General features: G+C 35.6%; 1 protein-coding gene across 1 annotated transcript in view; it reads right to left on the reverse strand.

Annotated features, from left to right (window-relative positions):
• CNTNAP2 (contactin associated protein 2) overlaps positions 1–15,942 on the reverse strand; it is a 1,023,368-nt gene that overhangs the window by 713,175 nt on the left and 294,251 nt on the right. The gene's annotated exons all lie outside the window — the stretch shown is intronic.

The raw sequence follows: 15,942 nt of genomic DNA on the forward strand, positions 1-15,942 counted from the left end.
AAGTCAGATTTTTAACACTGGGCTCAGAAAAAACATGACAGATGAAAAAAGCCTCTCTCAACAATAGAAATTCATCTGAACTTCAGAGCTTTTACTGGTTCCAGTAGCTATCAAGAAAACACCCTCCTTTTAATTTGACAGCACACAAGAAAATATGGGAAATTTGTTTGGAATGAATGTCAGTTTCTAAATCATTGAAAGTCTGCCTTATCTCTGTTTCACTAACTCATACTCTTAGATTCAAAAGAATAAGACAGAGAAGCATGACTTCGTAAAAAAAAAAAAAATAGAGGAGGCATCCCTCTATTTGCCACTGTGGTCACAATTTTTACAGACAGTCATGAATATGCTTCATGTGATGTATGTGTGTTTCTGAAATATTTAATCTGAGCCTTCTGATTTGTTAATTTGATTGTAATCATCAATACTGTGGTGGGGGCTAGGAAAAAACCCTGAGTTGATACTATTTGCCTTCATTATTGTTTAGAACAGTAATCCTCTCCAATGTCTATTTAGACATACCAAGTAATAAGAAAAAACCTCTCACTTTCTCATTGTTCTAAAAAACCAAACCTCTCAATCTGCCTGCTCATTTAGGTTTTAAAATATGTGAAATTCACCATAAATGTGTATGAATTACAGGGAAGGACTATATTTCAAATTAATAGACTTTAAAAAGTTATTGCATCTCATCATTCACTCCCAACTTTAGGTCCAACAGAATAAAAGTTAAAAGACTGCTTACACAAACTAATATTTCTAATTCTGTATGAAAGTTTCACTAAATATATTGCACTATTTAAATTTCCACCAGAATATGAAATACTGTTTTACCACAGATTTAAGAGAGAAAAAACCCCAAGCCTTGGGAACCTTTTGTTCTTCCAGCAGTTTTAGTTACTTCCTGCAGAATTCAATTTTTTACTTAGCAGAATCATATATACCTTCCTGTTACTGAGATATAATAGCCTTCCCCATATAAGTCAATGCACTGTGCCCTGTTAATCAATTACAGAGCACACTCTCCTGCCAGCATTGCTGCAGCAAAGGAATAAACTCTCCTCCATACCATTTATCTCAGTGATATATTAACGGCCAAGGCAGCTCAGGTCCATTTAAATGTTAACTTTCTGAAGCAAAAAGACACTTTCACTCCACTCTATTCTGTTTGGATCAAGAGAACTGATAACTTTGTCATAGGAATGATGATATTTGCTACTCTGACTTCCTTATTCAGAAGGAAATAACAAGTATATGTCCATCAAAACCAACTCTTCTTAAGATCATAACAATTAGAGCAATGGAATGGAGGCCACCTAATACCATTAAACACAAATGAGAAACATCAGCAATCCCCAGTCTTCAAATTCCTCAATACTTAATAAAGATCATGCTGTGCACTTGCTCTGTTCTTACATGTTTTCTCAGGCTCCTGGCTATTGGAAACCAGATAACAGATGAGATGGCTCTCTTGCCCTAACCCTGCAGCCTGTCATATTTCTGGTGGTTACAGCCAACAAAACAAAGAAAATATATCTGCCCATTCTTTCCTGTTTTACAGTCTATTCACAGCTTATTTTTATATCCTACCTACCATGCTGGATAAACTAAAAAAGGGCCTATTTTGCCTGCAATTGCTTTAATTCCCACTTACTAGTCTATGAACTATTTGGGAAATAGGGGCCACAGTATTTGAAGGGACAGCTGTTGACTGCAGCACAAAGTAGACCATACACACACAAACTCTCTTATCAACCCCATAGGTTATTAAAGTTTATCCTCACTATAGCAGTCACTTCAATGATTTTTGATGGGCAAAGCAGAGTAAAATACCTTGATGCTTCACTTCACAGAAGTCTGTTCAAAAGTTTCCTGATCAATAAACAGGTCACCTGTAAAGTTGCTGACATATCTTATCAAAGTAGTCCGAGTAGATGAAAAAAAAAAACAATCTTCAGTTCATTTGTGTCTTCTTGACATTTGTATCTAGCAGTCGGTTGGAATGCATACAAACTATCTAAAAATGCTAAGAAATGGGAACAATATACATTTATAGCTACAGGTAGTTTTTATAAATAATCTGGACCTGCATCAGAAGGTCTCCCAGAAGCTCTTGCAAAGAATTTGTCAGCAAAGTAAAAATACAGCTGTGTGTGTAAACTGGTTTTAAAAATGAAAAATATTTGGATACTGATAACCATAACTCATCAGAAAGTACGCTTTTGAATAAGAAAGCTTTTAACATCATATGTTCCAGTGTGCATGGAGGAACATGCCTTTAAATAAACACCAAATCCACAATTTCCCCCCCCCCCGTTTTAAAATCTTCAGTCAAGATTTCCTATCAAATTGTAATCTAGGACAACAATTTTGCTGAAGGATAGATCTAAGAAATAAACATGCCACCAACAAAAACTTTAGTAAAAAAGCTCCATATGTTTATGTCAGAAAAGAAGAACTCAAAAGCTGAACAACTTAGATTCAAAAAGGCAAATGACTGCTATGTCAATATTGTATTCTGAATTAAAAAAAACATATAAATCACTAGCAGAAGATGAAAGAGATGACTCAATCTGTATTAGCACTGAAAAAAAATGTCATAGCCCAGAAATATACAAAGCCCTGACTCTCTAACTAAAAGTCCTCATCAGCTTTCTTTTACACTAGACAAACAGAAAATTTACAATACAAACAACAAAATCTGAACTATTGACGGTATATCCAACTCATTAATTATATAAGAATGCCTGTCAAATGCAGGGGGGAAAAATGTTATAAACAATTTCAATCTTTACTTGCAAAAGACTCCTGCTTTAAATATGAATTTCAAGATAAATGTTAGGGAGCATGGGAGAGAATCATGTCATCTGGGTTTAATTTGTACTGTGTGCTAAATGCTAGTTCACTTAAACACGTTTTTCTCCTCCAATTTGAATACATAATTTTACTGTAGTGTACTGAGGAGGAAGAGCCAGCCACCAAGCACTTCTGAAAAGCAGTCATGAGATTGCAAGGGCACTCTGAAACGTGGGTAAGTACACATGGGATCTGGCATATCTCCCATGACAACCAATAGGAATATTAATGCAGCTGGTTTGGATTGCAGTGTATTATTATGCTAAAACAGCCTCATGTTCCATATAGCACAGGTAGGTTTTATAGTCCAAAATGAATGCTAGAATATACCAAGTTTAATTCACAAGCCTGTGTCTCCCCAAAGAGTAGGAATAAATAAGCACAAGCTGCTAGAATATTTTATGCACTGTTTCAAATGAACTTTTAAAATGATGCAAGCCAAAAAGCAGGAGGTACTTCAAAGCAGCTCATCATCAATGGCAGCCCCTTTAAAAACCAATCTTAAGAGTGGTTGTCATTGAGCACAGGCTGTCAAAGTTTCATTTCAACCTTTGCCCTGTGGCACAACCCTGCTGCCCAGTACGATATGCCTCTATCCAAACTTCAGATCACGTGAGACAGGAATGCAGGTAAGGGCTGAAAAAAGCCAGGTAGGGCATACCTCATGCTCTCAAGTACTTAAGGCAGAAAGAAATCAGTGAAGAGTTTATCAAAGACAACCTCCTCTTATGGGGAAAGGAACTACTTGCCTGTCAGGTATTTGCCAAAGGTACAAGCTTTTGGTACATTTGGGGTTGTTCTAACAAAAAAATCTGCCTTTTGCATGTTGCATTGTGTTGGAATACCATTCAAAGACAACCCACCATATACTGCTGCTTGCTTTTTCTCTTTCTTAGGATAACAAGCTAAGTTTACTCCTCCCCAAGTTTCCTGGGCCTCTTTATATAGATAGTAAATAGGGTTGATGGCTGCTAGAGTAGAAGCTCAGTTTTTTTACCCTCTTCTGTCCCATCTATTTTCCATACTGCAGAGGATGGCAGATTGTCCACATGACTGACATTTCACACAACAGCCTTGATGGACTGTTAGGGAGTCAAATTCATGTTCAACTTCATGAGCAAATGAGCCCAAGTGTCCCTGAAGCTTCTCTGCAAGTATTGCTCGAGCTCAGCTGTAATCTAAAAGACTAGAGCAGCTCATACTGATCGCCTGGGATGTTTTATATTCCACTTCAAGTTGCATACCACCAATAGAGGTAATCCATTGCTGCTCAAAAGGTTAGCTGCTGCTGGAAAGGAAGAAAATGTAGCAGCTCTTTTTCCCCCTCCAAGGTGGGAAAAAGAGCCATTAGTTACACTAATTTGGTGGTCTTCACACAAACCTTAAGCATTAAGTGTTCATGTTTTGAGGTCTTTCTCTAGAGCTCTGTAAGGAAAGGAACAAGTCTCAGGTAATGCTTTATTTTGTGGTGCTTACTTTGCTCAGAACAGTGGACAGGCAGTGAGACCTTCTTTGTTCTGGTTCTGAATCAGAAATTTGTCTCTGGGCAATACTGAATACACCACCAGAACCATTTCTAAAACTGCATGTGGATGCCCAAAGACTGTACTTTACAAGACGTTCCAAAGGATCTTTCTACTTGAACTTCATTTCTGATACCAATTTTTTTCTGAAAAATTGACCAGCTTTTAGAGAAGCCAATGACTGATTAATCTGAAAGGTCATGGTATGGCTACAAATTTTGATTACTACAAACTACTATCCTGTTCCATCATAAGGCCCAAGCTATTAATAGGTAACAAAACTTTCTAGGTTTGAGGAATTTTTAATAAGGATTTTAAAACATACCTGGGAAATATAGGAAATTAAAATTTCATAAGAATTGTATCAATGAGCAATGTACTGTATGACTATTATGAGACATTTCTGGATGTATTGCTATCATCAAGTGGTATCCAACATAAACCACAGTACTCTCCAAGCTTCTGTCTTTAACCACTGAAAATGAGAAACAGGTTAAAGCTAGCATCATTAATTACTGTGACTTAGAACTTACCCAGAGATATTAGGATTTATTGTTTAATTAAATTATTCAGTATGGAATAATTTTAAGTATAAATGTATACAAAGCAGCCTCCTGAAATTAAAATTTGTAAAAATTTCAATTTCACACAAAGGAAAAATAGAAAACTGTATCAAAAATTTGCCAAATTCAATTTTTCAGAAAAGTATAACTCTAAATTCTTCATTTACCAAAATGCATATTTTATTTAGTATTTTACATTCAGAAAGAACATGGCACATCAGAATTAAATGTGTGCATTATTTTATTGTTTAGTAAAATTCAGTTTTAAATTATTTTAGAAAAGTATGCTCTTTCTTACCTACGGTAAGACAACTTAGGCAGCTGGTTCTGGCTGCAGGTTGTGGTTTGTCTTGGGGTTGTTTTTTGGTTTTGTTTTTTGTTGGAGGAGAGTGGATAGTGGAAGTTTTTACATCACTCTAAAGCAACAGCACATCTGGATTGCCTCTGGCCTATTTTAGAGTCCACAGTCCATTGGGAATTCATCAAATGTTCCCACCCTTTTGTCTTTTATGAACACATTCGTAAGCTGTTTTGCACCCTGTGAAACTCAAAGTTGTATGAGCAACCTGCATCTTTTTTGCTCATTTAAAAAAATCTCCACTACTAAGGTCAACGGCACCTGGAATAACTGAAAGTCCGTCAGTCTGGTTGCATGCTTGGACTGTCATTAAATTGTCTTCAGTGCATAAACAAAAGCAGACTATCAACTCTATGCAAAGTAAAACTCATGAATATCTCCATATTTTTGCATACCCAACCCTCAGGTCCTTCTTCAGTTATTAACCTTCTGGCATGCAAATATAGTTCTTCACCTTTTCACTACTGAAAACACCTGAGCATTTTGAAAGGTTTTTACAGCAAACAAAGCTCCAGCTTAGGTGCCTTTACAGGTAAAAGTGATTTTTTACAGACTGATACCTGAGTTAAGTATGAAGAAACCTGGAGTCAGGTCATGTGAAGTTTTAGAGTTCCAGGCGGAAGAACCGATAATGATGAAAAAAATCAAGAAAAAGAAAAATAATAAAATCTTCACAATTTATTTCATTAAGTCTCATTTAAGTTAGACTAATTTCATTAATTACTTCACCTATGTTCCTTCTCATTCAACTTTATATCAACTAGTGTTTTTTGTTTATGGATGGAAACTGGGTTTGTTTGTTTGGGTTTTTTGGGGGGAGTTGTTGTTTTGTGTTTTTTTGTGGGTGTTTTGGGGTTTTCGTTTCCTTATTTAATTTGTTTGTTTTTTAGAACCTAGAGATAAAATACTAATGGTTAACAACTAGTGGGTAACAACTAATGTTTTCTAAACAGCTTTTACTTTTCATCATTGGTCTAGCAGGTTTCTGTCTCTAAGCTTTTATCTCTAGCAAAAACAAAATATGCTCTTTTTTTCCTCAAATTCCTACTTATTGTGATGATCTCTTTACTTTTAGCAGCTCTTTACCAATATAATTGTTCTGAATTCAGAGATGTTATTCTAGGCTTTACCTAATTTAAGCAAGATCAAAGCAAACAGTGACTTTAAAATTGCTTGACACTTCAACAATAAAAGCTCTTCCACAGAAAGCCAAACATTAATTCTCAAACCAATGTATCACAGGTACAGAAAAATAGATATTTTTGTGTATACAATGTATATAAATTAGTTTTCAAGAATTATGTTAGAAATATTTAATAATCTGTAATGAGGCTATCTACCTACCCACATATTGGTTAAGAGGCTTAACAAAAGTCTTGTGAAAAAGTCAACTCAGAGCAAAAGCTGAGGATTCCTGTCTGAAGGCCTTACCAGAAAACTAGACTTTCCCTGCAATGGCTAGGGAGCAAACTCTGCTCCTACCAGTCAGGCAAAATATTTAATACCATTAAGCATGCAAAGCACATTCCAATTTGGTTAGATGAGGAGCAAAATCGAAATTAGCAGGTTATGCAAAACACAGCAGTGAATTGCCTCGCAACTTGCACGGCATAAAGCAAACATCACTTAAAATCAGGGCTTTATTCAAAAGGATTATTAATTCCGTGTTTGTCCATTGATGTTTACCTTCATATCCCCTCTAGAGAAAACAGATATGTCATATTTATAGCAGAAGCTATTAGTCCACTGTTTATCAGTTGTCTAATATTCGAAGTGACGAGAGAAGCAAAAGCCAAAAGGTGTGTGATGTATGAATGTAACCATATTATACTGACAGATTATTCTTTTCCTCTGTGCAAAACACAAATAAGATCTAACTTTGTTTTCTGCCTCTTCCATGAAGATTTTCACCTCCAACTAAGACTAAAATATGTGCTTTCTCAATTCCTGTCCCTGGTGCATGGGAGGGATTCTGATTCCATTTTGCTAACTCTTTTGTTAAAATGTACTCTTTCCCACATTTCTGAAGAAGTATCAAGTTACCAAAGAAAATAAATTGTCATAATATATTGATTTCACCAAAGCATTAACAAAGTATTCTGAAAAGGTATTTTTGCAGGTGAAGGAAGAAATACTTTTGATCTTTTTCCTTACTCTTGCATTAATGTAATGCATATGTTACATATGACATATTGAGTTTAAATCATGTTGGTCATGATATGACTTCACAAAACCTGAAGATAAGCTTCCAAACCATGCTGATATCTTTTGCAGCTTTTTTTAGACCCCAAATCCTGGCTAGAACTGTGGCTAGGAAAATAAGAACAACAACAAAACAAATCGAGAGCCATTTGATAATAGAAAAATGTTACCATAGTTTAGATTTATGAACTCTCTGTATTGCAGATTAAAAAGAGCAAGCTGCAGTACAGCTAGCCTGTAAGACACAGCATTCTCTGAGCCTTGTTATACATACTGGGAAACTCAAACCAATTATAGAACATGGCTGTGAATTTTGGCACTAGAGGCCCGAATTTCTTGCACTAATACCTTGAAGAAAAGAGATATGTAAATCAGAGTAGGCTAACAAGTGTTTTCATATGCTGGCAAAAAAAATCTGAAAGTTGATTCCAATGTGTTCAGCATCCTTAAGCACACAGGCAACAGCACAAGGTACAAATCAGTTCAGGACTGGAGCTTCAAAGCACACATTTTGTGGATGTGTTTTACCATATTCCCTGAGGTTTGAAAGCATCTAACATTTAATAATTAAAGGTAGAATGACTGTTTATTTCCCTAGAGACTAAAAAAATATCTCACCATTATGAAATAAAGATATGAAGATTTTCCTAAGTTTGTATATCTGAAGCTGAATAGAACATTTTTCTTTCTGATAGACTGGCAAGTTGGATAGACGAGACTATTTGATTCCCAGATGTAAAATATTTATAGGATTCCTGTTTCTGACACAGGTCAGGGCAACTAGCATCACAATCAAACTCCTTGCCCATCTGCTTGGATTCATAATTTTCTAGAATCCAGAGATTAAAGTCAATGTTTAAACTAAGTGACTTAATGCCAGCAGAAGAAAATTGCAAACATTTAAAAAATCTGTATGAATGAAAAGTCAATTATTTTCTAACATAGGACAGCTAAAGTGGGAACTACCAGTCAAAAGTGCAATCTCCAGTTTTGAGATGAGACAGTTTTTAATTCCAGAAAATGTGGTGTGCTCAAACTCTAGCTGTTCAAGATTCATAGGAGGCAATAAAATCTTGCAGAGGGTGGTAAGGATCTATGATGGTTTTAAAATCAGTGGGAGTAGATACAGATTTGGGGTCTTTCAGGTCTTTCTATGTTCTTCTTAAAAAGGAATTAAATTCCAATGCAAAGAAAGCCAGGGTCAGCTGTTATTAATCCTTAACAGGAGCATAGGATGCGATATCAAAATCAGATGCAGAATTCAAGCAACTTTAAGTGAGATTCAAGTGCATAAACCATGGAATTTATCAGGAAAATACATATCCAAATTTTAGAGTAGCTCAGACTTTTTCAGAAGATGTCATTACTACATGATATGTGGGGATCCAGTTGTAGATACAATTTTACAAAACAAGTTACTATGTGGTCTGCTTCTGATTTTGTACTTTTCCTTTCAGTTCTAGGGAATCAAAACTAGTCATAGGTCTAACATTCGCAAACAATTTTTATCATTTGGCTTGAAAAGAGCAGAAGAGAGGAACAGATAATAATCAATCATTGCACAGTTGTTTCTGGGTTTTGTTTTGGCAATAGGCTCATATTCGATCAAAAAGGCACAACAACACCTACTGGTATTTCCCAGAATACCTGAGCAAAATAAGTAAAATGATGAGATGCAAACACAAGAGATACAGAAGACCTCAATATTTTGAGATCCAAAATATTAGTTTAAATTAGTTTATATTTTCTGGCTGCTTTCTTGAAGCACTGCTACAGAAAGAAAAGGATTTTGTCTTTAGTTTCCCTGCCCTAAGAACACCACAGGAAATGTACAACATAACAGATTCCTAAATAGTATAAAGAACCTTGTAGTTAAATGAATTTTGCTTCTTTCCAGCCTCCTCCCACAAAAAACTAAAAATGTGTATGTATTGCTCAGTATAAAATAAACAAACAATATGAACATTTCCAAAGAACGACTTAACTGAAAATAAACTTTCTACCCAGATTACAAAGTTCAAGTCAAAGGACAGAGGCTTCCTGTACTGTTCAGTGTTGATAATTCAGACCTTAATGGTTCTGTCATACTAAAAAAGAGTGAAAAGAAAGGGTGGAAGGATGGTACTGCACTTCTCCTACATCCAGTCTTTGCATCACCCCAGGTAAATTTCACCTATCTTTGGTAACTAAGCATCCTCAAAAAAAAAAAAAAAAAATTCCATCCATAGCAAAATACAGCTATGCCTTGCTCGTGCTTGTCTGGTGAATTATTGGGACAAGAGGAAGAAAGCTTTGGATGGAAACAGAAGAGAAGAAATTGCAAAGTAGGAAAACCAGTTCTGAAATACTGTACATCAAAAACGATTTTAAAACGATTAATCAAGAGTAGGATTGATATGACAAATTCCCTTTCATTGTAAAACTACTACAACTCCAGGTAGCTTCACGTCCTCCCTTTTATTTAAAGCCCTTAAGTCTACCCCATGTACTTTTTTGTCTCATCAGAAACTCTTGAATTAAGAAGCATTCATTAAAGAGAATTGTAATGTAATTAATCTTAAAATCTGGCTAGAAAGATGCCATATATATGGGTTTTATAAGAGATATTTTTAGGTATGGTGTGCATACTGCATTTCTCTTCCTGATTTAAATAACCACACCTACCTTATTTTAATGTTCTGTAGAAATTCAGGCCAAAATGTTTTACAATGGCCTTAGCTACTCAGCTTATCCTGCTGTTCACACAGCATTCTTTACATATAAGATGTTAGGTTTTTCTATTTATCAAATGCAAACAGTATTGACTGCAGCAGCATCTATTATTGTATCTTCATTATCATGCTCAGCTACAGCTGAGGCATTTTTAAGGCCAAGACAATGTGATAATTATTGTTGGTACAACCTTATTATTACTGCATGTTTAACACGTCAACAAAGGAACACAGCACTGTTAAATTAGCATATGTGAAAAATGAAGGTGTCTAATAATTATAGCCCATTCCCTCCAATTTTAATCAGATATCTGAATATTAAGTTCCTAACATGACAGTTTACTACCTTTGTCTAGGTCATGAACTCTCATTATGTTCAAAGTGAAGAATGCCTCCTGTAAATACACTGGAAAGTCCATATCCATACACAAATACTGCAAGGCAGGATCACCTGTAGGACTTTCCAGTCATACCAATTGGAGGTGCCCAGGTTTGGCAGGGGTCTGCTGATTCTGTGGCCATCAAAACACTGGCCAGAAGTGAGGCAAAAAAGAGTGAGAAATGGCCTTGTGAGCCCCAAGGGGAGTACAGGAAGAGGGACAGGAAGATTCTGGCTGCCAGATTCCTCTGGAGGGTCCACATCCCATGGAGAGGAGCCCACACTAGAGCAGAGGAACAGAAAGACCAGGTGCAGCAGAGAAGACAATGACCCCACCATTTCCCATCCCCCTCCACTACTGAGTCAAGAGGTGAAAGAGTGAAATTGAAACTGGAAAAAAAGTAGGGACTGATGTAAGCGGGAAGGCGTTTTACATTGTTGGGCTTCATTTCTTTGCAACATAAAATAGAGGTCTATTTTAACTGGCAATAAAATGAACTTGTTTTCCCAAGTCAAATATGTTTTGCCTATGAGGCAAGTGATCTCTCTGTGTTTATTTTGACCCACAACCATCTTCTTATTTTCTCCCCAGAGAGGTGGGTATGCCTGGCAGCTGGCCAGGGTCAACCACCAAGAAGTTAGTCAGATACCAGAGAGCTCTGACTGTGCTGCTTGTCAGAGACACCACAGACATTCACACCAGTGGTATTGACTAAATGCAGTGTAAAAGCACTAAATGTTGGGGTTTTTACAGATCTATTTGAGGAGAAATAAAGAACACTAAATTAATTTGTAAATTTAAATTTGAAGTTAAATTTGTAAAGTTAAATTTGAAGCCCTCTGCTTCAAGTTGTAGCAGCCTGTCCTCAGCACACTATTCACATCCGGAACAAACCTGGCAAGGTCTGGATATCATCTCTCCTTGACACAGACACTTGGGACCCCAATGAAAGGAAACTTGAGATCCTAGTGGAAAGTATCCCTGCCTGTGGACGGGAGGTAGGGACTAGGTGATTGTTAAAGTATCTTTCAATCCAAACCATTCTGTGATCCAGACAACGTTGCTCCTCTAGGGAAGAAATAGGGACATGATACCAAAGGAATCCAATTATGCTGTTCTTTCAGTAAACAAAAAACACTGACAAAGCCTGAGTTTAGCTCAGTTTGCCCTTTAACAAGCACAGAAGAACTGCATAAATAGCTGTCAGGAGAGCAAAGACCTCACAGGGAACAATTTTTACTTGCCTGTCCTAGGAAGCACGAGTTCAAATTTGAGCTTGGGCTCAAATCTGGCACCAATATCTGGCACCAATGCCTGAAACCAATGGCAGAATTGGAGGATTTCCTACTCCTTTCTATGTCAAGCAACTTGTGATGTGAACTTTTCATAGTAAACATGGCAGCTACCCTGAATTCACACGCTATTCTACATCTGTTAAATTGCCATTCCTGGCGTACATGCATCAGCAGCAACAGCATAAACCTCACTGCCCAGATGTAAGTTCTCTTCACGTCTACATTTAGAAAGGTGTGCAGGAAAGTTTAAATGTACTGCGCTGTCAATCACCACATACACAGTGATAATGCAGCTTTGCAATAAGACAGTCTTCACACGTTGGCCTGTAACAGGATTTGTAAATTTTCATCAAACCTCAAATGACTTACTCAATGCACTGAAGTCACCACACCTTGTCCTTTTACAGATGACTAGATTACACTGACTAATTCTGGATAAGAAGTAGTAAAGTAAAGACCAGCAAAAAGCTTGAAGCACAAAGCAAAATGTTTTAATCCTTTCATTCAGCTATGAATGAAGAACAGCCAGTCAGGATAAGGAAAATCTTCTATAATAAAATTTGTAAGATCATATGCCAAGTAAAATGGTGCTTTTCAAGTTTGTTTCATTCTCTCCTACTTCTGAATCCATAAATGATATGTCAAAATCACATGCATATAATTAAGATCTTTTGTTAACAGAAAAAATTAATTCAAAGAGTTTTGAAAACAAATAGAAAATAATATAACTGAAATTCAAGCAAAAAAAGACAGTGAAAAAATTAAAATAATTTATGCAATGAACCTCTAATTTTCCTCAATAAATTCTCCTGAAATTAAAAAGAAACAGAATTCATATCTATTAATATCTCCCTGAACTGAAAAAAACAATCAAAAAAAAAGGAAAATTATATACTTCTTTACTTTTGCTCACTTTACTTTCTGGATTACTTTCATTAAGCCACCTTTAATTTAATTTACAAAGTTAACTTCTATGCTCAATGCAGTTTGCCAGGATAGTAGGCTGAGTTTGTGAAGAATTAATTTTCTCTTATAAATGAATGAACAAGATTGGAGGAAGATATAATGAATGATTTAGTGATTGCAGTTAACCAAAAAGTTTCATTTTGTTCCCTTATGGAGAATAATGGAATATCATTTTATTGAAATCCATTATCCTAATGAGACGATATTCTATGCTTGATCTTAGCCAAAAGGCCGGTGAGGATATTTTAATGACTTAGTGCTTCTGCTTAATAGGGAGATTTCGTAATTACTGAAACTACATCTGTTTGATTAATGAGCCTTTTCCAGCATCCATGCATCTTCTTTTAGTTTGGCTGATAAAATGCATTTTGAAGCACACGGACATAGGTGTTTTTTTTGCTGCATGTATGTACCAGTAAAATTACTGAGAAAAATATAGGAACTACCTCAAATAGGGCAATAAAATTCTGATTTTCATTATTATAAATAAAAGTTTGCAATTTTCCCTCAACTTCTGTTATACAGAAAAATGAAGTTAGCAATAAACATTTAAGTAAAACTGGCAGTGAATTTCATGGCCAATCTCATGGATACACTAGGATGGCTTGCAATCAAGTAGGAAAAAAGAAACAATCAACCCAGGAAATAAATAAATAAACAAAGGCCCACTGATTCTGTGAAATTATAACTGCATATCCATACATATTATCCATTTATGAAAATGACTACATTTATTTTCAAGTTTGTTTTCACAGGTTGCTCAAAGACTACAAAATTGTGGTATGACTTTTATGCCAAAATTCCTACAAATAATTTCAACTTCAAGGCCCTTAATGTGATATGTGAAGCTTAGAAATCATAAATGAAGACCTATGAATTAATCTTCATGCTTAGACTTTCCACATGTGGTACTATGAAGAATAGATTTAAAAAGAGTAGTAGAAAAATAGAACAAGAAAAGGCTGCTAGAACTTTCCACAGGCAAGAATTTAAAGAAAAATCATCATTAAATAAGCCATCAACTATGTTCCTTAGTTATCTCAAGAAAGAAAAGATAGTATGGTCCTATCTGAATAGATGATATAAAAGCATTTTGTATTATTCACAGAATGAAAAGGTATTGCACGACTATTGCAGTATCTTGACCTCAAATCTGTCTTCATTAACAGTGTTCTCTACTGAAATGTCAAATCATTTCTTCATATCTCTGTTTTACTCCCCCTGTTGCTAATTCTTTGTTAAGGGTACTTAAAAGGAAAAAAAAAAAAAAAGCCTCTTTTTTTCAAATAAAAACAGACTTAAAAATACACTGGTATACTTTCTTTTATATTATTCACAATTTGTATGCACTGAATTATGCTCTGTATCACAGTAGTGCAAAAATTTCTCATGATTACCTGTTCTGTTTCTAATGAGATATTAAAATACAGTTACTAATCTGTTCACTTGATACTCTGTGAGACAACTATTTATGAGACACGTTTCTTGAATTCTTTTTATTTCTCAGCTAATATCTCATCATCAACATTAATACTCCCTTTTCAAGTGTTGATAATGGCAAAACACACGTGTTCAAAACGTTTAGGGAAGAAACATACTGTATTTCAGTATAGGCAGCAATTAGACACAGAAAAATCAAAACTAAGTGCCACTGACAAAAACTGTTCTACTCACCTGAAAATCCACTTAACATTCCATTAATGTTTAGGGAAGAAAATGCTTACCAGGGAGCAAAATACTTACCATGGAGCAGTATTCAGGTTATTGTCTACAAAAAATAATCTTTAGGTGACAGATTGCAATTCATTAAACCTCTGTACCCATTTTTTAACCCCAAAAAATAATAGTTGTATGGCACTTTGGAAATTTATTGCACCCTTAGAAGGAATGCCAAGAACAAAACACACACCTATTCCAGAACTCCAAGATGGCAAAAAACACACCAGTTACAGCGTGCTCAGTCACCTCTGTTCCAAATTTGTTCAAAATTTGAAATGGTTATAGAAATATGTTCTGAAGAGCCCTAGGGACTGTTGGGTAAACATATGTCAAAACCCCCAGTAAAAACTTTTGCCATTAAAATGTCAGATTTTTTGCTATCCCCATATAAAACAAGATTTTTTTTTTTTATAATGGGAAGACTTTGCTGTTCCTTCTAGGTATTTCCATGCATTTGTGTTTAGGGGTAATAGAAAACAAAATAGCTATAAAATAATTAAAAATTATGTAAACATATAAAGAGATTTATTGTTTTCTGTGGCCTTTTGATAGTCCTGGCTGCAGACTGTTGTACTTGAAAAAATTAGACCTTGGGATTGAAATTTCAAGTGAAGTAAATCAGTCTCCACCAGTCAATTTCCTTCTGTGACCAAATGTGATAGTATATTGACTGAGACACAAATTCTGTGCAGCATTTCACACAGAAATTTCAAGTTAAAGTAAAACAATATGGGAAACAGCCCAACTTCCATGGTTCTATTTTATCAAGAGAAAATGTCAAGCCTCAACAGGTGTCCCCCAAAACACAACACCTCTTCAACAATTGCATGAGGGAAATACTTGGAGATATTTCCCTGTTGCAGAAAAGCCAGACTGATTTGCTGTCAGCTTCTGGACTAAGCTTTTGAACAGGAATGCTGCATGTTTGGGATAGTGCTCTCTGCAGCTGTATTGAATGACGGACATGAAGAGCACCGAATTCCAACTGCAAAACCAAAGAATTGCAATTGGCTTCAGGGGAAGACAGCAGTTTATCTGAAGTGTAATGAGAGCACATTTGAGCTAGTGCCAATATTGCAGTTTTCAGGCATGGTTACGTAGCAATTAGTTCATGATCCTTCTTCTTTTCAGTTCTGATCAGTCTTTATGAGAATTTGTTGCACTGCCCGTGGATAAAAGAAAATTGCTTCTGTGTAATGGAAAATGGAAGGCAGAACTGGTGTGAGCAGGAAGCAGACCAACAATAATTGAACTAATAAGCTCAGAATATTACCATTAACACAGTTATACCCTTTAAGTTTAGAGGCACTAAATAATAATTCATATTTATTAAGTCTTATGAAACCACTCTGCTGTTTCAACAGCATGA

The sequence above is a fragment of the Ammospiza caudacuta genome, chromosome 1 (genome assembly GCF_027887145.1).
Source record: "Ammospiza caudacuta isolate bAmmCau1 chromosome 1, bAmmCau1.pri, whole genome shotgun sequence".
NCBI lineage: Eukaryota > Metazoa > Chordata > Aves > Passeriformes > Passerellidae > Ammospiza > Ammospiza caudacuta.